This window comes from Panthera uncia, chromosome B1 (assembly GCF_023721935.1).
Source record: "Panthera uncia isolate 11264 chromosome B1, Puncia_PCG_1.0, whole genome shotgun sequence".
Classification (NCBI taxonomy): domain Eukaryota; kingdom Metazoa; phylum Chordata; class Mammalia; order Carnivora; family Felidae; genus Panthera; species Panthera uncia.
The window spans coordinates 134,738,638-134,765,960 of NC_064811.1; positions in this window are offsets into that span (position 1 = coordinate 134,738,638).

The window sequence follows — 27,323 nt, forward strand, 5'->3', positions numbered from 1 at the left end:
ACTTAAAACTGCTCTAAAAAATTAAAATATAAGTAAAAGAGGTTGAGAAAAGAGGAATGTTGGCACATCTTTGTTATCTTAAGAAAATGTACATATGCAAAAACAAATTTAACGCAGAATGAAAATCAATAAAACAAGCTAATATCAGCATTATGAAAAAAAATTGGTTTGGATAAAATTGAAAATCCTCTAGATACAGACTTTAAGATTTTTTTTCAACTTTACCAAACACTATACTCATATGGAGACATGCAACCTATTACAACTATATTTGAGACCCATTGTTTTTTTGTAACTTTTTATCAAGCTTCCAACTTTAAATAGAACAGGTGAGATGTTATTACATCATCAAGCAGTTTGCTTTGAATAGAGGATGTAAAATAATAATGTAAAGAAATAATTTGAAGAGATTCTTTCATGATTTATCCTTGATATAATTTTTCTAATATGTGATCATTATTGAGCAGCCAGCAAAGAGACTGGGGATTTTAAAAAAAGAGTCCCGGAGAGCATATATTTGAAATGGCAGATTGCAGATAAGATAGATGAGAGAGAGACAGAGACAGAGATAATAAATAGAATATAAGTACAATATATCTTAGGTAACACACACATTCACATACACATAGCTGACCTTGAACAACATGGTTTTGAACCGTGTGGGTTCACTTATATGTGGATGTTTTTCAACATATACAGTACAGTACCATATGTGTATTTTTTCTTCCTTATGATTCTCTTAAAATATTTTATTTTCTCTAGCTTATTTTCTTATACAAATACAGTATATAATACATATAAAATACAAAACATATATTAATCAACTGTTTATGTCATCAGTAGGGCTTTTAGTCAACAGTATGCTATTAATTAAGTTTCAGGGGAGTAAAAAGTTACATGCCTCTAACCCCTTTGTTGTTGAAGGTTCAATTCTATAATGTTTATTAAAAAATAAAATATTTTTAATTCAATATAAAACTTTATATTATTAAATTAATGTTTGCTATCCACAATAGAAAAGGCATAGTTTTATGGAGGACATTTTGTCTCTTTAAAAATATAAATTAGAAACTGCAGCCCAAAGTTACATAAAGAAGAAATGAAGTAAAATTATTTTTATTCGATGTATACTAATTTCATATATACATATTTTTTACCAACCTTTACTTTCATTAGTTTAAATAGCAAGAGAAAAATATTCCTCCCTTAATTCCATGCTGTTTCTGTATATATTCTGGGACATCTAATTTGTGTCTGTCTGGGTTTCACATGATTAATGTATACTTCTTCTATAAATGTGTATAATATAGTTTCATGCATACACACATATATTATGAAATGTAATCATACCACAGATTAATAAACAATATTCCTCCAGTACATTACTATGAATGACTGTGTAAGTCCAGTATAAAATATGTCTCACCTTGCTTTCAAAGTGTGCTTTTTGATGTTTTGATGTTTTTATTAGTGTGGACTTTTTTCAGTATTTTATGACTCATAATTTAAGCATATTTTAGTGTTTTGTTTAAAATCCTAGAAGAAGTTTAAGAAACAAAACAGATGAACATATGGGAAGGGAAGGAAAAATAAGATAAAAACAGAGAGGGAGGCAAACCATGAGACCTTTAAGTACAGAGTACAAATTGAGGGTTGCTGGAGGGGTGTTGAGTGGGGAGATGGGCTAAATGGGTGATGGGCATTAAGGAGGGTGCTTGTTGGGATGAGCACTGGGTGTTATGGTACATGATGAATCACTAAAGTCTACTCCTGAAACCATTATTACACTATATATAAACTACCTGAGACTTAAATGAAATTAAAAAAAAAAAAAAAAAACTCCTAGAAGAATGTCAGTGAGCATACCTTTTTTAAATATATACTGTCAAGTCATTCTCATGTTTTAGCAACTGCTTATATGTGATTATCTATTTCCAAGTGCCCTGGATAACATAGCTTCTATTATTTAATAATGCTAAGGATAAAAAAAAAATAATAATGGGGGAATTTGGGTGGCTCAAATGGTTAAGTGTTGGTTAAGTGTTCAGCTTGATTCAGCTCAGATCATGATCTCACAGTTTGCGATATGGATCCCCATGTTGAGCGCTGTCCTGACAGCATGGAGCCTGCTTGGGATTCTCTCTCTCTGCCCTTCCCCTCGCTTATGCTATCTCTCTCTCTCTCTCTCTCAAATTAAGTAAATAAAGTTTTAAAAATACATAAATAAGTAATAAAAAGAATAAAATATCAACAATCTAAGGCACAGAACTTAGAGTTCAAAATAAGTAAAAATGGCATTTTGGATTATGGTTAATGAATTTGAACATTATTTGTTCATTAGTCGTTTGCATTTTTCTCTTGTAAATTATAGTTTAGAATCTTTTGCCTATTTCCCTTTTAACTTACTCCTGTTTTTGTTTCTCTACATCTCAGTATTATTAAGGATATATCTTAACAATTTATTTATCATAAAAATTATCTTATCAGTTTTTAATTTTTTCTGAAACTTCAAGGTAAGAAAATATTTATTATTTCAATGATTCAAATTTTAATAATTCAATGTGCTAAATAAAATATTGAAAGTTTAAATAATTTATTTCACATTTTATTTATGCTACTAAACCCTCTCTTTTATGTATAATAAACTGCACAGTTCAGTGAACATTCAAGAAGCTTTTAGACATCTATATACAGATATAATCACCACCACTATCAAGATATAGAGAATTCTTTCATTCCAAGAATTTCCCTCTTTCCAGCCAACTGTTGTAATCAGTTTCAGGACTTATGCATTCATTGATCTAGTTTTTCTTGCTAACTATTGGTTAGTTTTGCCATGTACATAAAATTTAAAGATTTTATGTACATGGATTTATGTAGTATTTACTCTTTGGTGCATAGCTTCCTTCACTCACTGTAATGTTTTTAAGACTTAGCAATGGTGTCTGTAATTGTTTTTTTAATTTTATTTGAGAGAGAGAGGGAGAGAGAGAGAGAGACAGAGAGAGCAGGGGAGGAGCAGAGGGAGAGAGAGAGAAAGAGAACTTAAAGCAAGCTGCAATCTTGCCACAGACCCCAGCCTGAGGCTTGATCCCATGACTCTGGGATCATGACCTGAGATGAAATCAAGAGTAGGGTGCTCAATCAACTAAGTCACCCGGGTGTTTCATATCTGTAATCTTTTAAAATACTGATGACTAGTATTCCATTATGGAGCTATAGCAACTGCATACTTACCCTTTAGCATGCTGGACACCAGGCTGTTTCTTAGTTTGAGCTATTAGAATTTTATTGTTTTTTTGTTAAAATAAATTAAATTGTAAATAAATAGATAGATCAAAATGACTCCCAAAACTTAAAGGAGTAAGGACGCCTGGGTGGCTCAGTCAGTTAAACATTCTACTTTGGCTCAAGTAATGATCTCGCAGTTTGTGAGTTCAAGTCCTGCATTGGACTCTGTGCTGAGAGCTTAGAGCCTGGAGCCTGCTTCAAATTCTGTATTTCCCTCTGTCTCTGCCCCTCCCTGCTCATGCTCTCTGTCTGTCTCAAAAATAAACAAACATTATATATATATATATATATATATATACATATATATATATACATAAATATATATATACACACACATACACACACACACACATATATATAGATAGATACATACATACACACAGAAGAAGGGTGATAAAAAATAATTGCTTCATTTCATCCATTAAATGCAATATAGTAGCACTTAACTGTAGTCCTTTAAAAAAACATAATTTTTAACAATGTTAACAATGTTGCCTTTAGAAGCTAACTTCATATTCACCAGAAGGCCTTGGTCCTCCCTTGTCTCTTCATTTTCCTGGTGTTGAAATAAGTGAACAAAACATGACACCAAAACACTGTATTTTCTTTGTGTAAATACCAGGAAACAGAAAAACTCGGTGGAGAAAAAAGTTACTAGAATTGTATTGTCTGTTATTGATGAAAGTATTCAGATATAAATAACATATTTATCACATGTGTTATGTTTAAAAACTACCTTCTTTAAATTCTAGGGAAGAAATAGAAGAAAGTTTACAAATTAGAATCATATTACATTGAAAATGAAAACCCTATTTGCATTTTTAATGCTCCTTAAATCATTTATTTATATTACTAATATTTATTTATAATATTTATGTCACTATAAAATAAGTCAAAATGTTTCTGGGTGTGTATTGTAAACATTTTACTACTTTATCCCAATGGCCCATATTTGTATAGAATTAATAGCTTCTTATTTTCATAGAATTTAGTACTGCATATAATTATCTTCCAAAATAAAGCTATAATCTGTACTCTAAATTGCTTGTAATGCTTATGTTGATATTGGCCTAAGATTATATATGTATAAGCATAATATATATAATACCTTAAACGTGTATATACAAAAATATTATTTCACATACTTAAGATTAAACACATGTCTAAGATTATGAGAAATGGACTTGCATTTATTTGTCACATAATATAGATAATTTTTTCAAATAAATTTGTGTTATAGAAATGCATACATCTTTGTGTGCATATATTGTATGAAATACATTTAAAAAACACTAAAATATTTAGTCATTTAAAAAAAATGTAATGTTTATTTGTTTTTGAGAGAGAGAGAAAGGCACCAAGTGTGAGCAGGAGAGAGTCAGAGAGAGAGGGAGACACAGAATCTCAAGCAGGCTCCAGCCTCTGAGCCATCAGCACACTGCCTGATGTGGGGCTCGAACTCACAAACGGTGAGATCAGATATGAGCTAAGTCAGACGCCTAACAGACTGAACCACCCATGCGCCCCTCTGTACTGTCATTTTAATTAAAGAATTAAACATTTGGAATTTATTTTATATTTTTTGAAAGAGGGGATGCCTATGTGTGAGTATAATTTTATGGAGATATTTTCAATATAAAATCTGAAATACTACAGCCACGCACAGCTTTTATTGGCTTTTTAAAAACAAAGATATCCTCGACATTTCTATCATCTTGACCAAGTTTTCTACAAACTGCCTCCTGCCTCTAGGCTCCTGACCTCCCCCTTCACCACAGGTGGCCCAACCACTGAGGTCCCGCTCCTGTTTTTTCTTAGAGTACTTGTAATTACAAACTCTTTTTCCGCCTTTTTGAGAAAAAGTCATTTTAAAAGACTCTTGTCAATTTTAAAACTTAGGTCTATCTCAGGGACCCGGGGATCACCCCTTTGAAATGTAAACAAGATGGTGCCCCTGCCTCCCAGTCTCTGTGGACACAGAGGGGAATATCTTCAACTTTGGTGGGCTCCTTACTTCAAGTTGTAAGACTACCTTCTTCCATAAAGATGCAAGAAAATCTAATCTTCCTTTGAGTAAAGGCCAATTAAGGAACCCAGGTCGTTTGGAGCCCCCCACCCAAGCTCTTAAAATCTCTCACAGCCTTTGCTTTGGTGCAGTTCAGACTGCATTAGGTCTCTGCCTCATACAGCAACACTCTGGAATAAAGTCGTCCTTACTTGTTTACTTTTGTACTGGATAATTTTTGCTTTTTCAATAGTAGCATTTGCTTTATATATGTTATCTCTAAATCTTCAGGATTTTGTAATTTTTGTCATATTTTTTTCTACTTTAAACTAATTTTACTTATTTTTCATTCCCTCTTTGATTATTCATGAAGGGTTTTCACTGAAATTCATTCTAGTCAGGTAAATGATGCTGTCTCTGCAGTTGTAGCAGTATGGAAAACAAATACAACAGATTAAATAATTAGCTCGATTACAGGACTTTAAAATTATGGAGACATTCCCCAATGTTATAGATATCATAGTTAGTTCCATGTTTCATTACAACTGATTACAATAACAATTTACATTTAAAGAAAGAATTTTAAAAACAATGTTTAATGCACACATCATTTTTCTTTGGAAAGTTGGAAATCTTTTTTATTTAATTCTAGCATCCTTCAAAATTCCCTACAGTTCTTTCTTCTCACTGTGGAAACATGATTGCTTCTGGGAGAATCAGGAGACTTCTGAGAAGAAAGGAAATGTAAACTATTTTATTTCTTAACACTGTCTCATGTCACATTTTATAATCTCTTTTTTTTTTGGAAACTTAAAACACTATAGGAGGGCTGGATTGAGTCACCACAAAATTAAGTGTCACAGAAATAATATTATATTTTTTAATAATTACTGTGCTTTCATATTTTTCTTATCTTGATCAACACTATTTATAAAAGTATTAGATACCATTTCCAGAAGTTTTAATAAACAGATTTGTGATTCCTCCATATAAACAATTAGCTAAAAAATTATATGTTTTTTAGAAAGATACTGGATGCCTGTGAATGAAATATAATATCTCTCAAAGACAAAGCATAACAATTCTTGGAAAAAAATAGTCATAATTATGGAAAACCCATGAGTAATATAAATAACTATTATAAATGTGTCTACTTTGTAAAAATTTCCTAAGAGAAATTTAGAGAAATGATAAAAATAAATAAAGCAAAAAATTATATCTTCTAAAGATTTAAGGCTATTTACTAATTGCCTTAATTCAAAATATGTTTACATGCCTAGGAAGAGAGAAGCATGGATGTTAAGTCCTGTGACTAAAAACAAATTGATATTGATGTTATCATGAAAAAACAAAAGGTGATTTAGGAGCACAAAATTAAAATATATTTTTATATGTTTATCTATTCATTGATATCTATCTATATATTTTCTTTTGGTAAAATTATCTTTAAAAAAAAAAACCTTTCACATTTAGTGTGGAGAATTCTGTTTCCTGAATGGACATATAAAAAGCTTGGAGGTCATCACTCTCCTCGTTTCGACAAGAAAAAGAGCTAAACAACCTGGAAATCAATGACTTGGCTTTGATCCATCAGAATTGATGTCACAGAGCAACCCATCAATTCAAAACATGGAAAGATGAGCAAAGCACAGATTCCCCACAGAGATTAGTTTGCAGCAATAGTCCTTGTGAGCCATAGACTGATAGAAACACTTAGATGATAATGTTTACAAATTGCTGGAGGCTGAGTGTGGATTAGATTGAGAGTGAGAAATTCCTGGGCAACTATTATTTCTTTTACTTCCAGGAACCCCACCTGTTTCTCTAGATTAAGATCCAAGAAAGATTCACACATATTTTGGGTAGGGGGGAGGAGTTAAGTAACAATTTTTAAGCATGTCCAGAATGGAAATGACAGTTTCATAATGCTATTAAAATAAAGAGTCTTGGGGCACCTGGGTGGCTCGGTCGGTTAAGTATCTGACTTCAGCTCAGGTCATGATCTCATGGTCCGTGAGTTCAAGCCCCACATAGGGCTCTGTGCTGACCGCTCAGATCCTGAGGCCTGTTTCAGATTCTGCGTCTCCCTCTCTCTCTGCCTCTCCCCTGTTCATGCTCTGTCTTTCTGTCTCAAAAATAAATAAACGTTAAAAAAAATTAAAAAAAATAAAATAAAGAGTCTTTACTTAAGCCAGCACCAATTAAAACAAGCTTTAACCCTATTGATTGACAATGTAAATGTATATGTAAATGATGTTTAACTCCAAACAATAAGCCCAGTCCAAAGAATTTGTTTACAATTTTTGAGTAGTGGTAGATTAATTCACACACAAAAAAGTAGTAAAGTCGGTAAAGTGCTACTGCTTTTAAGTAAATAGAGCTAGTAGGTAGCTCAGAATATATTTTAAACTAGTCAAACATGGAGGTGCCTGGGTGTCTCAGTTGGTTAAGTGTCCTACTTTGGCTCAGGTCATGATATCACTGTTTGTGGGTTTGAGCCCGGCATCGAGCTCTGTGCTGACAGCTCAGAGCCTAGAGCCTGCTTTGGATTCTATGGCTCCCTCTCTCTGTGCCCCTCCACCACTGACACTCTGCTTGTCTCTCTCTCTCCCTCTCAAAAATAAACATTTGAAGAAAAAAAAAAAAAAAGAGTCAAACATGACTAGTTCTTTAACTTCTTCAGGCTACAAAATTTGGTCCTGATTCTTGTCTCTTCTGTAGAGAGGCAACTGTAGAGTGAATGACTTCTCCAGCTCTGAATTAATCCACGTCTGATTGAATTTTGCTTGTATTTTCAAACAAGTCTCACAGTCTTTAAAAGCAAAATCCAACGATTTATGTGGTGCACATTTTCCATTAAGCCAAATAATCTTTATTAAAATAAGCAAAATTCAGATAAGATACACTTATCTCTTTTCATTATATTGATATTTTAGTGAATAGCTAAATATCTACTCATTTCACATTTGGGAAAGTTCTTAAATATTAGTCTAATTACCTCTACTCTCTGTGTTTTGTGATCCATTGGGCCACAGAAATCTTTTATTCTCTCCCACATTCTTCACATATTGTTTCTTTTCTTTTTTTTTTTTTAATGTTTTTTTATTCATTTTTGAGACAGAGAGACACAGAGCATGAACGGGGGAGGGGCAGAGAGAGAGGGAGACACAGAATCGGAAGCAGGCTCCAGGCTCTGAGCCATCAGCCCAGAGCCCGACGCGGGGCTCGAACTCACGGACCGCGAGATCGTGACCTGAGCTGAAGTCGGACGCTTAACCGACTGAGCCACCCAGGCGCCCCACATATTGTTTCTTGAGTCCCCTATTATTGCTCTTTCAAGTATAAACACTCTGATTTGTCTTCACTTCTTAATTATGGAGTGAGCTACAGAGGCAGGGAAATGGGTTTGTATTGGACATTACCAACACTTTGTGGCTGACTGCCACTGTTTTCAAATTATTTATTATTTTTTGCATAATAACTGCATTCATATAATCAATTTATATAAAATAGTAGAAAATGAAAAATATCTTTCCCACCTCTGCAGTAACCCTGCTCTCTCCTCACAAGTCAGATAAATATCTAAATTAATATAAAGTAAAAATCTCTCTGAACATTTTAAAGACATCATATATGTGTGTATATATATATATATATATATATAGACTTTTTTACCAAGTGACCATTTTTCTCTTTATCTGACTTTTATACATAAAAATAGATAATAGCATGATAGTTTATAGAATCATGTCAATTTTTTTAAAAACAATGATTTCTTTGTTATTTCCATGTAATGATATAATAGGATCTCCTGGTTCGTACATCCTCAACCTGTGTTTCATTTGTTCAGCTTAAGACCTTAACATGATTATTTTTAGGAAAGAAATGGTAAGTTGTAAAACTATCTGCAAGTTTTCTGATGATATAAACACCAAGGAAGCTTGTCACTTTTAGAAATCAGAAATACATAATGCAGGGATATTGACTTTAGAAAAGGAAACAAATATTTGACCACCCAATTACACAGTGTAAATACAGATGTGAACTGCTAATATTAAGATACAAAATATTTCTGTTCTAAAACACTCAGACTGTTTTGAAAGAATACCAACTGATCATAACTTGGAAAACATAGTTTTCATGGCTCTTAATGTAAAAAGAATATTGCAAAATCAAATAATTTTTGATCAATGACAATATTAAGCAAACATTGTTTTTTTATGTTTATGGCACTATATGATATGATGCAGTAATCATGCTCTATGAAATTTACTGTAATTATACCTATTATCGAGCATTGTGTGTTTTGTTTCTTTTTTTACTTCAAAGCCCCTAATTAAGATTTCAATTGATATGTATCATGGGAGACTGCAAAACCAAAAGTTTGATGCCTCAAGACTATTCAATCACAATGTATAATGTAAGAATAATTATAATTGTAAGAATAATAATAAGAGTATTGGAATAACAAGTATCACATTTAAAATATTGTCATTTTAATATACTGCTATAAAATTAATTTTGCCCCCAATTAATCAATTTATCAATTGTTTAAATTTATCTTACTTTCATACTATGTTCACAGTAAAATGCTTCTCTTACTTTTTCTATCATATATTTTTTAATCTCTAAAATTCCTTCTATATATGATATAATAGAAATAGACATTTTCTTTTGATATATCTCCACACAAATTATCTATTAACCAAAGGAAATCAGAATAAAAGGACACATTTCAAAGGTATAATTTCTACCTAAAATGATTTATAAGACCTTTTCAGAGTGTGTTAAAACTATTCTATATGACTTTATTTAAATATCTAAAGACTGATACATCAATCCTGATATTTCCTTTCAACTCAGTCCTTCACACTATTTCACATGATTTTCTTCTCCATTTTTAGGTGTTCAAATGAAACTACTTTGATTTCAAAACACCCACAGTATTGGCCTCACTAATCTCTGAGTAATAGATTCACTTTTTGAATAGACACATCTTCCTTTTTAGTTTTGATGCTTTGATGTTTTTCCAGATTGTTAACCGCACTACCTTTGTCTCTTTATTTCCTATCTTTTATCTTTCATCCTTCACTAATAACTCCATCTGCTGCTGAGTGAACTTGTTAAGTCATAATCGTATCTTCCTTTCTATTCCTTATCTTTCTTCATAGAAAAAAGTTTTTAATCTCATGTTCTACTATAGTGATTTTCTCAAGTCTAATAGCCATAAGCATTTACACAAAACCCTTACATAATGCTCTTCAGTAATGTCCTTCAGCTAATCTGTCATCAGCACATGTAAATTAAGTATTTTCTTAAAAAAAGGATGGTCAGAGTTCTGCTTCTACTTCTTCATGGGCCTTGAGCTTTTTGGCTTTGTCCTGCATAAAACTGTTTACTAGAATATATGTAATGCTGTTGTTCTAAGTAAATGTTGCTGCATAACACATCCACATTTCAGTTGCTTAAAACAACAACCACTTATTTAGCTCGTGTACCTGTAACGTAGGCAGGGCTTATAGGGAAAGGCTCATCTTTGCTCCATGTAGCAACATGATAGGGGCCGGAGAATCTACTTCCAAACAGCTCATGCCTGTGGCTCACAAATTGGAGCTGGATGCTGGTTAGGAGCTCAGCTGGAATTGTGAGCCACATTGCCATCCGTGACTCTTGAATGGCCTGGGGTCTCTCAAAGCGCTGTGGTAGCTGGGTTCCAAGGATAAATGCCTCAGGAAAACAGGCAGCTGCATCACTTTTGAAGACTTACAGCACATGCTACTTTAAGACTATTCACATTTTCCCCCAGACACTAGATCAGGAAACATCCATTTTTTTTTTAACTTTTTAAATGTTTATTTATTTTTGAGAGAGAGAAAGAGCAGCGAGCAGGGGAGAAGTTGAGAGAGAGGGAGACACAGAATCTGAAGCAGGTTCCAGGCTCTGAGCTGTCAGCACAGAGCCTGACCGGGGCTCAAACTCACACACCGCGAGATCATGACCTGAGCTGAAGTTGGACGCTTAACCACTGAGCCACCCAGGTGCCCCAATCCCATCTTTCAGTGGGAGAAGTATCAACATCCAATTGTAACAAGATGATGGGAAATGGGAAAATTTGTTACGACCATAACAAATATGACCTGCCACAGAGCCCAATGTGTGGAAACTTATTTTCTAATTCTGGCCCAGTCTCCAAATATCTGTGTATAGTTAGTTTTATGTTGAGACTTACTATGAATTTGAAGCCAAATAGTGTGAAATCAAATCCTGGCCCATAAAATAATGGAGATTATCAGGTGTGATTTCTTTTTACTCCCTCTGCCTGTGTCAAATTTCTTCCTAAGAACTTGTAAATAAGTTTTTTCCATGCACGCTTTTTTTTTTTTTTTACCTCCTTTACTTTCTTTACTAAAGACATTTCATCCCAACAGGGAATTGGTCTCATTATTGTTTTTTTCCTTTATTGTTACATCCTGAATCTCTCTTTCTCTTTACTTATGCCTCCTCTTAAAAAACATGTGTAGGGGCGCCTGGGTGGCTCAGTCGGTTGAGCACCGGCTTCAGCTCAGGTCACGATCTCACGGTCCTTGAGTTCGAGCCCCATGTCAGGCTCTGGGCTGACAGCTCAGAGCCTGGAGCCTGTTTTGGATTCTGTGTCTCCCTCTCTCTCTGACCCTCCCCCATTCATGCTCTATCTCTCTCTGTCTCAAAAATAAATAAACGTTATTTTTTTTTTAAATAAAAAACATGTGCAAATTTCCCAGATTAAAAATTGCAAACAAAATAAATTATTGGGGGCACCTGGGTGGCTCAGTTGGTTGAGTGTCCAACTCTTGGTTTCAGCTCAGGCCATAATCTTACGGTTTGTTGGTTCAGCCCTGTGTTGGGCTCCATGTTGATAGCACAGGGCCTGTTTAGGATTTTCTCCCCTACTCTCTGTATCTCCTCCACTCATGCTCTGTTTCTCTCTCAAAATAAGTAAGTAAACTTTAGAAAAATAAAACCTAAAATATGTTATTTGATGCTGGTCTTTCTATAACAGTCCTATAATTTCTATACTTCTTCACTCACATTCTTTAAAGAGTGGACCACGATCTCTGTCTTAATTTTCTCTTCCATTTACTCTATCGCAACCCACTGCATTCTGACATTGCCTTTTTCACTTTGTGGAAATAATTCTAGCTACGATCTGCAAATATCCTGTTGTCAAAGCCAATTGATTTTAGGCTTTTACTCACTGAGGCTTTTCTGTACCATGTGAACTGCAGTTTATTGGTTACCTCTTTAAATTCTCTCTTCCATTACCTTCCTTGATATCACACTAGTGTGATTCTTCTCATTTTCTCATCCATTCTTTCATGGTCATTTTTATGTGTCCCCTTCTCTTCCTATATCCTTTAAATTTGTGCTTGCTTCAAGACCATATTGTCATCCATATCTCTATTCATTGATTTATTTAAAATATTAAGCTATTAAAGCATGCTAGGGGTATGCTAGGGACTGTAATTAGAATGGTAAACATGATATTAAACTCTTTCCTGTCAAATGCCAACAGGATTTTATACACCAGGCACCTAAATAACCACTTAAAAATCTAGGGCTGTGTGGTAAGTGCTATTTTGGAGGAAGGAAATAATTCTATATAAACATATGCAGGGACACCTACTGTCGTTTTCCACTTTACCTAGTCTCATTAACTCTGTAATGGTGCCAGCTTTCTCCTGCAAACTCCTAGCATCTTCCCTTAAATCTTCCTTTAATTTGAGATTACATAAAAGTATTTGTTGAAAAATTTGTCTAACTCTCTCATAGGAAAGGCAAACTCAATATACTCAACATGAAACAACATCATTAGTTACTCCATTGGCTCTCACTCCCCTTCTGTGTCAGTGATCTGAACTTCCATCCATCAAGTATAGCTCCTCCCCCGCCCCTCTGTTCTGAATCACAAAGTCCTTTTGCCTTTACTGCTTAACTGATTCATGTTTCTGCTTCCTACTCTCATCTCTATTACCTTTCACTGTCACATTTCAGGCACTTATCACTTGAGTATCCTTAAACTAACTTAAAACATGCTTTCTCTGGTTGTATATTGCCCCAGTGAAATCCATCCTCCATTGTCCTCTAGGCAATTTCTTTACAGGATATTCATATTAAGTCACTATTCCCTTCAAAAGCTTAAATAACTTTCCATCATATGAAGATCAAATCATAAGCTCCTTAACCAGATAATCCACAGTATAGCTATTGCCACTTGTCCACCCATTCTCTTGCCTCTCTTTACATTTAAACACATTTCACTGATTTTATGTTCCTGCAGTTTTATGTAACAATCTGGATGTCTGCTCGTGCATCCTTATCCTACTGGAAAATATCCTCTCCCTTTCTCTCTTTAACTAGATTCCACACACTTGTTTTGTTTTGTTTTGTTTTTCTGTTTAGGCAAAGCATTGCCTTTTTCCACACATACAGAGTTCAGAATTTATCCTCAGATATGCTTCTATAATTCTTCTTGAATAGTCTATACAATTTGGTTATATAATCTTGGTATTCATCCATGTATATCTATATAGGTCTATATAGATATACTTGATAAATAGATAGATGATAGATAGATAGGTAGATAAAGAAGTTTGGATTAAATAGTATATATCTTGTATGATATATGACAGGCTAAGTGCACAAAAAGACAATTTGACATATGACAATAGAATTCTGATCCAGTGTCTTGAGGAAACAGCCTAAGAAGTCAACCACAAACCATAACTGCAACAATCAGTTCAGGGGCCAAACACAACCTCTACATTAATCATCCCAAAATGGTTAGGATTTGGTTAATGACTGCAAGCTTTCTTGTTTTTGCCCATATTTCCAGCTGAGGAAAAAACAGAGAAAACAAATATGCTCCCCAAAGGTATCATATAGAATGCCCAATTTCTACTTTTCCTATCTCCGTCTTTTCCATGACAATAACCTCCAGCTCCCCTGCCCTCTTTCAAGTCTTTGTTAAGTGCTAGTGATAGTACCTGGCTCTTGCTATAGCAGCCTCTGAATAGACTATGTTCACTCCAGTGGTCTTCATTCAGGTTTCCTGAAAGTTGCATCAAGTTTCAGCCAGCTGTGGTACACATGAAGGCACCCTTTGATTTGCCTGTCACAGCTCATTGAGTCTTCATTTACATGATAGCCAACACCAGTTCAGAACATTGTGTGCCAAGTTCTTTATCTTTTCTTAGTCTATTACCTGGATTTTGTTATTGGTTCCTATTAGTTTTGGAATCCATAGCAGAAACAGGGCATTTCTCCTCCTGTCGTTTTTGTTCTTCTGTGTTTCTATTTTGTGTTATACTGTCTAAAAGGATCCTACAAAGAAGATTAAGTTGAAGCACAGAAATAGACCCTAGAGGTATTTTTGAATGGGTCTCCTAGGCCATTGAGTTTGCTGTTTTCACCAAGTCAGCCTTGATTTGGCAACTAATAAAACTAAAAGTGATTCTCCTCCAGTTTAATTTTTTAAATCTTGAAATACTGATTTTGACACAAAGATCTCTGTTTTATTTATGTTCCAGAGGTTGCTGATGGTCAGATCTGCATGAAGAAGTAGCCAAGAAATAAATGGGGAAGGGACTGAGGTACAACTTTAAATGTTCAACGCTCACGAAAAACTTTCCATTGACCACTATTATCTCTCAATGAGTTTTCTAAATCTAAATCCTCTCTTACTCCAGAAAAACTCAGCTTCTTATATGTACTCATTACAATCCTGATTCTTATCAGCACCAGCAAAAATGGCATGATTTCACCAACCTGATATCAGCTGTGGTGTTATAGGCTGAATTGTGTCCCTCCAAAATTCATGTTGAAGTCCCAACCCCCAGTACTTCATAATACAGCTACATTTGGAGATAGGGCCTTTAAAGAAAAAATTAAGCTTAAATGAAGTCACTAGTGTGGCCCCTAATAAGAAAATGACTGGTGACTTATAAAAAATGAGATTAGAATATAGATGTACACAGAGAGAAGACCATGTTAAGACATAGGGAAGAGACGGCTGCCTATACGCTAAGGAGACAGCACTCAGAATAAAACTAATTCAGCTGATTTCTTGTTCTTGGGCTTCTAGCTTCCAAAACTGTGAAAAAAACAAATTTCTGTTTAAGCTAATTAGACTGTAGTACTTTGTTATGGTAGTCCTAACAAACTAATACAAATGACCACTCTGGGGAACATATGACTTTAACAAAACTATTTTTTTTTTTGAGAAGTGACTACAAAATGAAAGAGAATAACATTTCTCAGACCCATCGTGCAAATTTTTCTTCCTTTCCTCCTCTTTTCTTTTCTTTTCTTTTCTTTTCTTTTTTCTGTATACAGAGGCCACTAAAGGAAATTCTGAACCAGAAGTTGATTCACTAAAACACTCTTTGGTCAAAGCTAATGAAAACATTGGCAAACATAAGGAATAACAAATAGATCACTTTTCTAGTTAATTCTCCCCATCCTTGTCCTCCAGTTGCCTTCTTATAGCCATGTTTCCTTCTTTTCCCTTATCTTTTCAATCTCTTTCCTTTTGAACCAGTCTCAATTCATTTCTCTTCTCCTCCTTACCCAAACTCTATTTTTTCCAAATGTTTCTCATAAAACTCCAAATTCCACTTACTTCTAAAACTCCATCCTGTTCATGAGTCAGATATACCAAAAATTATGGAATTCAAACCTTGGAGCCAAGATGATAAGATCTATAATTGAATATAACATGCCACTCCCGCAGGAGGAGAAATATCCATTAAGGATATTTCTAAACCCAGGAGAGACCAACAAATAATGGAAGAATATAAAATCATTTTAGGTTACCTGACTTATTTCAGCTGATACACACACTGGTCACATGCCAAGTCATGAATGATAAATGATGATTGTAGTAGCCTGGAAAGGTACAATAAACCTGCTAGTAAAAAGAGGCCTGAAAATAGGGCAGAGTATACTATGATCCATACAGTAATATTTTAATTAAAATCCATTGCACCATATCTTTTCAAAGATACTCTCATGAAGTCTTATAACTGTATATGGTTCACTCTCTTGGAGATATATTTGTTATCTTCCTAGTAACTGAAAATCATATAGGCCTATATACATAGGAATAATGAGCTCTATCTTGCTATAGGTAGACATGAGAAAAGATTTCAAAGGACACAGGTTCCTATCCTGCCATCAAGAGATTAAGACTGCATTTCCACATCTTCCTAAACAGTCATTTTATGCTCTCCAACCAAAAGATTTTGTCTATTTGAAGAGATATCAGAGAAGAAAGTTCTCCTGAACCTGATTGAAAAGGACTTTATCAAATATTATTCACAAGAAATGCAGTAAAAAAAAAACTACAGGGAATCAATATTTAGGTACATATTTCATAATTAAATAAACAATCTAGAATTGCATAAAATTTAAAGGCTACTCCAATAATACACCTCAAACTGAATATTTTCAGAAATTCTTTATAAACATTCTAGCTGGGCTTCAGAAAAGCATAGAAGATACCAGAGAGTTCCTTACCACAGAAAGAAAAGACCTAAAACTAGTCAGGCCAAAATGCAAAATTCAATAACTGAAATTCAAAAACAACTGGATGTAATGGCCACAAGGATGGACATAACAGAGGAATGAAAAAGTTATATAGAAGATAAAACTATGGAATATAATGAAGCTGCAATGAAGAGGGAAAGAAAAATATTGGGTCATGAATGTAGACTTAGGGAAATAAGTGACACCATAAAGTGTAATAACATTCATATCATAGGAGTCCCAGAAGAAGAGAGGATAAAGGAGTCAGAAGGTTTATTTGAGCAAATTATAGTTGAAAACTTCCATAATCTGGGGAAAGAAACAGACATCAAATCCAAGAAGCATAAAAAACTCCCATCAACATCAATAAAAGCGGGCCAACAGTAAGCCAAAACCTAGTAAAATTTGCCAAATACAGAGATAAGGAAAGAATCTTGAAAGCAACAAGGAAAAATAAATCCATAACCTATAAGAGAAGACAAATCAGATTAGCAGTAGATCTCTCCACAGAAACCTGACAAGCCTCAAGGGAGTGGCATGACATAGTCAACATTCTGAATGTGAAAAATATGCAACCAAGAATACTTTACACAGCAAGGCTTCATTCAGAATAGAAGGAGAGATAGTTTCTTAGATAAACAAAAACTAAAGGGATTCATGACCACTAAACCAGTCCTACAAGAAATGTTAAAGTGAACTTTTTAGTGGGAAAGAAAGACCAAAAAATAACAAAGACTAGAAAGGAACAGAGAAAATCTCCAGAAACATGGATTCTATAGATAATAAATGGCACTAAATTCATATCAATCTATTATCTGAAAGTAAATGGAATAAATGTTCCAATCAAAAGGCATAAGGTATCAGAATGAATGAAAAAATAAGACCCTTTTATATGCTGCCTACCAGAGATTCATTTTAGACTTAAATACATTTGCAGATTGAAAATAGGGGATAAGGACAATCTATCATGCTAACGGACATCAAAAGAAAACTGGGATAGCAATACTCATAGCAGACAAACTAGAGATTAAATCAAAACTGTAACAAGAGATGAAGGACGCTATATCATAATAAAGGGGTCTATCAAACAAGAATATCTAACAATTGTAAATATTTATGCCCCCAACGTGGTGAAACCCAAATATATAAATCATTTACATAAAAATATAAAGGGACTCACTGACAATAATACAGTAATAGTAGAGAACATCAACACTGCACTTACAGTAATGGACAGATCATCTAAGCAGAAAATCAAGGTAAAAATGACTTTGAATGACACACTGGACCAAATAGACTTATAGGATATACATTTCATCCTAAAGCAGAAGAATACACATTCTTTTCTAGTGCACATGGGATTTTCCCAAGAATAGAACACATACTGGGTCACAAATAAGGCTTCAACAAGTAAAAGACTGAAATCATGCCATGTATATTTTATTACCACAATGCTATGAAACTTGAAGTCAACCACAACAAAAAAATTGGAAAGACCATAAATCCATGGAGGTTAAAGAACATCTTACTAAGGCATAAATGGATTAACCAGGAATTTAAAGAAGAAATAAAAAAATACACGGAAACAAAGGTAAAATGAAAACATGACAGTCCAAAACCTTTGGTGTGCAGCAAAAGCAACAAACAACACCACAGAAATACAAACAATATCAAGATAATATTATGAAAAACTATATGCCAAAAAATTGGGCAATCTGGAAGAAATGGAAAAAAAAATTCTAGAAACATATAAATTACCAAACTAAAACAGGAATAAACAGAAAATTTGAACAGACTGATAACCAGGAAAGAAATTGAATCAGGAATCAAAAATTTCCCAACAAGCAAAAGTCCAGGGCCAGATGGCTTCCCAAGGAAATTCTACCAAACATTTAAAGAATAGGTAATACCTATTCTTCTCAAATTGTTCCAAAAAAAAGAAATGGAAGAAAAACTTCCAAACTCATTCCATGAGGCTAGAATTACCTTAATACCAAAAGCAGACAAGGACCCAACTAAAAAGGAGAATTACAGGCAAATATTCTTGATAATCATGGATCCAAAAATTCTCAACAAAATACTAACAAATCAAATCCAACAGTACATTAAAAGAATCATTTACTACAATCTAAGGAGATTTATTCCTGGGATTCAAGTGTGGTTCAATATTCACAAGTCAATCAATGTGATACACCACATAAATAAAAGACAGGATAAGAATCATTTGATCCTCTCAATAGATGCGGAAATACATTTGACAAAATAGGGCATCAATTCTTGATAAAAACCCTCAACAAAGTAGGGATAAATGGAACATACCTCAACATAACAGAGGCCATATGTGAAAGATCCACAGCTAATATCATTCTCAAAGAGGAAAAACTGACAGCTTTTCCTCTATGGTCAGGAACAAGACAGGGATGTCCACTCTCACCATTATTATTTAACATAGTACTGGAAGTCCTAGCCTCAGCAATCAGACAGCACAAAGAAATAAAAGGTACCCAAATCAGCAAGGAATAAGTCAAATTTTCACTGTTTGCAGATGATGTGATACTCAATCTAAAAACCCGAAAGACTTCACCCCAAAATTGCTAGCACTGATACACCAATTCTGTAAAAACCAGGATACAAAATCAACATACAGAAATCGATTGCATTTCTATACACCTGTAATGAAGCAGCAGAAAGAGAAATCAATGAATTGATCTTATTTACCTTGTACCAAAATCCATAAGATACCTAGGAATACTTCTAAACCAAAGAGGTAAAATCTGTATTTCAGAATACAGATGCTGAAAACTATAGAACACTGATGAAAGAAATTGTAGATGACAGAAAGAAATGCAAAAATATTCCACGTTCATGGATTGAAAGAAAAAAATTGTTAAAATGTCTATACTACCCAAAGCAAACTACACATTTAATGCAATCCTTATTAAAATAACACCAGCATTTTAAACAAAGTTAGAACAAACAATATTAAAATTTGTATGGAACCACAAAATACCCCGAATAGCCAAAACACTCTTGAAAAAGTAAAGCAAAGCTGAAGCCATCACAATTCCAGACTTTAAGCTATATTACAAAGCTGTACTCATAAAAACAGCATAGTACTGGCACAAAACAGACACGCAGATCAATGGAACAGAAAAGAAAAACAAGAAATGGACCCACAACTATATGGTCAACTAATCGTCAACAAAACAGTAAGGACTATCAAATGTAAAAGAGACAGTCTCTTCAACAAATGATGTTCAGAAAACGGGACAGCAACATGCAGAATAATGAAACTGGACAACTTTCCTGCACATATACAAAAATAAATTCAAAATGGATGAAAGACCTAAATGTGTGACAGGAAACCATGAAAACCCTAGAAGAGAACACAGAGAGCACCCTCTTTGACATTGGCCACAGCAACTTCTTACTAGACACATCTGAGAAAAGGGAAACAAAAGCAAAAATAAACTTTTGGGACCTCATCAAGATAAGAAACTTCTGCACAGAAAAGGAAACAATAAACAGAACTAAAGGGAACCCGTGGAATGGGAGAAGATATTTGCAAATGACATATCTGACAAAGAATTAGTATCCAAAATCTATAAAGAACTTATAAATCTCAACAACCCCAAAACAAATAATCCAGTGAAGAAATGAGTAGAAGACATGAGCAGACATTTTTACAAAGAAGACTTACAGATGGCTAACAGACACATGAAAAGATGCTCAACATCACTCATCATCAGGGAAATAGAAATCAAAACCATGATGAGATACCACCTCACACCTGTCAGAATGGTTAAAATTAACAACACTGTATACAACACATGTGGTAAGGATGTGGAGAAAGGGGTCCCCTCTTACACTGTTGATGGGAATGCAAGCTGGTATGACCACTCTGAAAAATAATACAGAGATTTCTCAAAGATTTAAAAATAAAACTACCCTATGACAAAGTAATTGCACTACTAGGTATTGCCCAGAGGATACAAAAATACTGATTTGAAAGGATACATATACCCCAATGTTTACAGCAACATTATCCACGATAACCAAACTATGGAAAAAGCACAAATGCCCATCTACTGATGAGTGAATAAAAAGTAGTATTCCAATATATATGGGATATTACTCAGCCATCAAAAAGAATGAAACTGTGCCATTTGCAACAATGTAGATGGTGGATGGAGCTAGAGTATATTATGCTAAGCAAAATAAGTCAGAGAAAGACAAAAATCATATGACTTCATTCATATGTGGAATTTAAGAAACAAAACAGATTAACACAAGGGAAAGGAAAAAAAAAACGAGGGAGACAAACCATAAAATAGACTATTATAGATGACAAACAGAGTTGTTGGAGTGGGAAGTGGGGGTGGGCTAATGGGTAATGTGTATTAAGGAGTGCACTTATTGTGATGAGCACTGGGTGTTATATGTAAGTAATAAATCACTAAATTCTACTCCTGAAACTAATATTACACTGTAAGTTAACTACCATTTAAATAAAAAGTTGAAATATCAAAAAAAAATGGGTAAGTGATCTGAGTAGACATTTCTCCAAAAAGATATACAGGAGGCCAAAAGGTGCATGAAAAAATGCTCAACATCACAAGTCATTATTAAAAGCCCCATGATATAGCCCCTCATGCATTTTAGAATGGCCATAATCAAAAAGAGAAGAGATAACAAATTCTGGCATGGATGTGGACAAGAGGGAACCCTCATGCATTGTTGGTAGGAATTAGTACAGCCTATACAAAACAGTATAAAAGATCTTCAGAAAATTAAGAATAGTGGGGCACCTGGGTAACTCAGTCGGTTAAGCATTCAACTCTTGATTCTGGCTCATGTTCTGATCTTACAGATGTGGGATAGAGTCCTTCAATAGGCTCTGTGCTGGGCATGGAGCCTGCTGTGGATTCTCTCTCTCCCTCTCCTTCAGCCCCTCCCCTCTTCTCTGTCTCTCTCTCAAAAAAATTAAGAATGGAACTACCCTGTGATCCACCAATTCCACTTCTGGGAATAAATAAATAAATAAATAAATAAAAACACTAACGCAAAAAGACATCTGTACCCCATGTTAATAGCATCATTTTTTTTAATTTGTTTTTTTTAATGTTTATTTATTTTTTAGAGAGAGACAGAGCATGAGTGGGGGAGGAGCAGAGAGAGAGAGAGGGAGACACAGAATCTGAAGCAGGCTCCAGGCTCTGAGCTCTCAGCACATAGCCCGACGCAGGGCTTGAACCCACGAACCATGAGATCATGACCTGAGCCGAAGTCAGACGCTTAACCCACTGAGCCACCCAGGCGCCCCATAGCAGCATTTTTTGTAAGACATAGAAACAACCTAAGTTCCTATTAAAAGATAAGTGGATAAAGAAAAGAAGTTTTGGTATATCTATCTATATATCTATATCTATAGCTATAGCTGTATCTATATCCATATCTATATCTATATCTATATATCTATATCTATATCTATAATCTATATAAATATATAAGTTATTTAAAATTAATTATATAAAATAAATTATATAAATTATATATAATAAATTATATAAAATAAGTAACATATATGAATATATATTATATAATGTATATATTATATAAATCATATGTAAATATATGGATACATATTATATATTATAAATATATAATATAATATAATTTATTATAATATAACATATAGCATAATACATAATATAATAATACATTATATATAATATAGTGTAATGTAATAACAAATATAATATATAATATATGATATATAATATATATTAAATATAATAATATATAACATAACTATTGTAATATACAATAATATAAAAATATAAATATAATGACATATAAATTCATATGGACATAAATATATTCATATTATAATATTTACCATTATGTATACATATATATATGTATGTATATATATATATATATATATATATAATCACTGCTCTATGGTATATAGAAAGTTCTTAAAAAGTTCTTAAAAGAGTAAATACTAAGAGTTCTCGTCACAAGGAAAAAGAATTTCCTTTCTTTCTTTTTTTTGTCATATATATATGACAGGATGGATGTTACAGAACCCATTGTGGTGATCATTTCACAATATATATGAATCAAACCATCATGCTGTATGCCTTAAACTTAGGTAGTGATAATCAATTATTTCTCACAGAACTGGAAGAAAATCTACCTATCTATATCTACTTAACTATTTATCTCCCTGAATTCAGAGTTTAGTGTCTGGCATTTATTTCACAAGTATATATTTCTGAAAGCATAAATAAGTAAATGCATAAATAAGTGACTAAATAAATGGCTTTGGTAATGAGCCTCTGTAACTTCAGGTTTTTCTATTGTTTATTAGAAAATTTGGCACACTTTTTCTATCTCAAAATTTTGTTTTTGGGAAGGGGTATGTGCTTGAAATTATAGCAATTATTATTGTGTTTTAAGTTTATCACATCTCCTATTTTTTCTCCCATAATTGATGCCATTACGTACTTCTGAGCTTTCATTACTTGCTTGACCCTATTTGCTTTTCTTGTAACTATCTCCAACTCACTCACTATTTTATTGCTATGTTTATTTTTAACAAGCAGGGTTTAGCAAAATAATTCTTTAAAAAATGTATAAACCGTGTATACTAAAATTTAAAAAATCAAGACATCTCAGACTTTTTTGAAGGTCATGTTTTGACATCAAGTTGCATTTTAGCTAATAAGTGTAGGTGACACATAATGAATAAAATACATTCTGTGTGAGAATAACGCTATGATAAAAGCTGAAAAACTACAATGAGAACAGAGAGATGGACACAGGTGAAGAAAAAGATGTGGGGCAGAAATATGTAAGGAAAGATATGTATTTATACAATCTTGAAGAATAAGCAAAATTAGTTCGGTAGAAATTGATTGTGGCATTTTTCTGGGCAAGTCAATAGAATGAAAAGGTATAGATCAGTGAAAGAGAATTCAGATATTTGCCAACTACAGTTGTGATAAGTGCCCAGAGATGTTGTTGGAATGATATCTGTGTTCTAAAACATATCTTTGCTTACCCCCAGATGACAAGGACATTTCTTCTTCTCCCTCCCTCTCTCTCTCTCTCTCTCTCTCTCTCCTTCTTGTAGAAACTTTGATTCCACACCTTTTAGGTTTTAGGTTTTTAAACCATCTCTACTTAATTAATTTTGTGAATGGTGTGAGGTAAATGTCAAGGTTTATTTTTTTTTTCCTCTAGATATTTGACATTCTAAACTATTTATTGAAAAGATTTTCCTTTACCTATTAAATGCTTTAGATTCATGGTCAAAACTCAATGGAACTTATCTGTGAAGAAAAATACTTGAGGTGTCTGAGTTTTTCATTATTTTCCACTGACCAATATGTACATCTAGTCTTACGCCAGTACCACAATGCTTTGATTATTCTAGCTTTGTAGAATATCTTAAAATAGGCTAATAGAAGTTTTCTAGAGGGACCTGGGTGGCTCAGTTGGTAAAAGTGTCCGACTTCAGCTCCAGTCATGATCTCACTGCCTGTGGGTTAGAGCCCCATGTCAGGCTCAGGGCTGACCGCTCAGAGCCTGGAGCCTGCTTCAGATTCTGTGTCTTTCTCTCTCTGGCCCTCCCCAGCTCACACTCTATCTCTCTGTCTCTCTCAAAAATAAATAAACATTAAAAAAAATTTAACAAAGAAGTTTTCTAGTTTTGTACAACATTTAACATATTATTTTTGCTATTTTTGGCTGTTTGTATATACATTTTAAGTTGAACATTTCTATTTTCCTAAAAAGTTTATAAAGATTTAAACTGGACTAGCATTAAATCTATAGACAATTTTGGGAAGAATAGACATGTTAATATTTCTTCTAATCCATTAACATTATATATCAATTCATTTATTTGTTTTTATTCTTTCTTATTGTTATTTTCTCTCAAGTGTTGTATTCTGTATAGAAATACCACTTATATTTATTAAATCAACCACGAAGTACTTTATAGTTTTTGATACCATTGTAAATAATATTTTTAAGTTTATTTATTTATTTATTTTTGATAGAGAAGGAGCTCGCACGCACGCACACCACATGAGTGAGGGAGGGGAAGAGAGAGAGGAGAGAGAAAATCCTAAGTAGGCTTGATCTCATGAACCATGAGATCTTGACCTGAGTGGAAATCAAGAATCAGACGCTCAACCAACTGAACCACCAAGGTACCCCATAAATAATATTTTTAAATTACAGTTTCAGTTGCCCAATGCTAGCACAGAAAAACAATTTAATTTTATATGATGAATTTGTACTCTATAATTGCTAAGTTCTTATATTCAGTCTAGTAAAATAATGATTAAATATTTAGGAGATTCTACATGCAATCATATTGAGAGTAAATTAATAACATTTTTATTTCTTCCTTTCCAAACTTTATACTTCGTATTTATTTTCTTGCCTTATCATACCAAATATGACTTCCAATTGCACATTGAATAGTAGTGTTAAGTATGAGCATCATTACCCTTTCTCCAATCATGAAGGGGAATATTTTTATCTCTCACTATTAAGTATGCTTCTTCTTCTTCTTTTTTTTTTTTTGGAAATATGTATGTTAATTTGAAATTTCTGAGGAGCAGAAGTCAAGCAGGATTAAATATGCAAGAGATATAGTGGGAGAAACATCTGTAAATGTCATATCCCTGTATCTTCATAGGGTTTTCTTTCTACTCTGTAAATTCATGTTTTATACCAATGCTTCTCATATACTAGCCATCATTTGTCTGTCCTACCTGACCAGCAAAATAACATCAGTGAAATTAATTAATCTAATGTTCTGTGAAACGTACAGGCAAAAATCTCTTTAGATTGTCTTGTGAAAATGGGCTGGAAAATAAACCTGGCCACAGGGCAAAACTCTAAATGAATATTGTTATCTGTTCCATGTGAATATGAACCACTTCTTATACCTTTTTCTGATCATTATAGAAAATAATTATTTTGCTAAACCAATGCCTGTTTATCATGTGCTTGAATCCTTGCTAATCATCTCTAGCAATGATACCATATCCAGCAACTATACAGCAATTATACAGCAACTATAATGAGACTACCATTGGTTGAGTTGGCAGTACCTTTCAGAAATTCCCTAGAATCTATCCATTACTGGAGGGCTAAGCTGGAGAATTAAGCAAAGATATGATACCATCATCTTTGCATCCTTTAGCTTTATAAAGATGACACTAATCTCCACATTTCCATCCCGGAAGGCAATGTTATTTTTTATTTACTATCTTATCTAGGGTAGGAAGCAATTTCAGAGGTTTCCACTTAGCCTTTTGTGCTATGTACTTGGTAACTCTTGCATCAAGGACTCAATGTTGGAATTAATTCAACTTCCAAATATGTCAACCCCAGTTATGGTCTCAAAGTGTGTGGAAAGACTATTGGATCGATCCATGTACCAAGTGGAACCAGGACTCCATTTATTCTAGGCTTCTGTAAATCTCCACTCTAACAAAGAGTTAGTTCTTTGGGTCAATGTCAACTAAAAATTTTGTCCAACCATCTTCAAAAAGTCTGCATTCCCGTATACTTTCTTCAGTATATACTTTCTTCAGCATACAGTCACTTGCGTAAGTGGTTCTAGATATCACCAGGGAAAGATTTAGGGATTCATTACAGTCCATACTTGCCATGATGTTGCTGGTCTTTCTCCTAGGACCCAGCCATCTATTCAGTTAATAAATTCTAGTTTTTAAAATTGGCCTTGGTCCAGCACCAGAGAAAGGTGTATGTCTGTTTTAGAAGTAGACTTTCACAGCCCTCTGTTCCTTCACTCTTGCCTTCTTTTGAGTGTAGATATTTTTTTTTAATTTTTTAACATTTTTTTTTGAGACAGAGAATGGGGGAGGGTCAGAGAGGTGACACAGAATCTGAAACAGGCTCCAGGCTCCGAGCTGTCGGCACAGAGCCTGATGCAGGGCTCGAACTCACAGTCTGCAAGATCATGACCTGAGTTGAAGTCGGCCGCTTAACCGACTGAGCCACCCAGGCACCCCTGAGCATTTAAGCATATTAATATGCTCCCCTGAGCATATTAAGCAGCATTTTCACTGACCACCCATCTAAGTTGGCCCTACCGACACCGTGCTTCATTAACCATCTCTGTAATTCACTATGTGTCATGGGCCTTTGGCAACCCACAACCTTGACAGCCATCATGTTGACTATAGGTCCTTAATTTATGGCATTTAAGCACTATCATCTGACTTCCATTACTTCATGGTCTTCTTATTCCCATTACTATTAATGGGTGAAGCTCAGCCCTGATCTGCATGAAACAGCCATCACTGACTGTCTTAATGATGATAGTATTTCTTTTAGTAGCATGTTCTTAATGGTCTTGATGATTGGTGTTAACTTTGAGCCCTTCTGAAGGGCATAATTCCCTGGGTTGGGG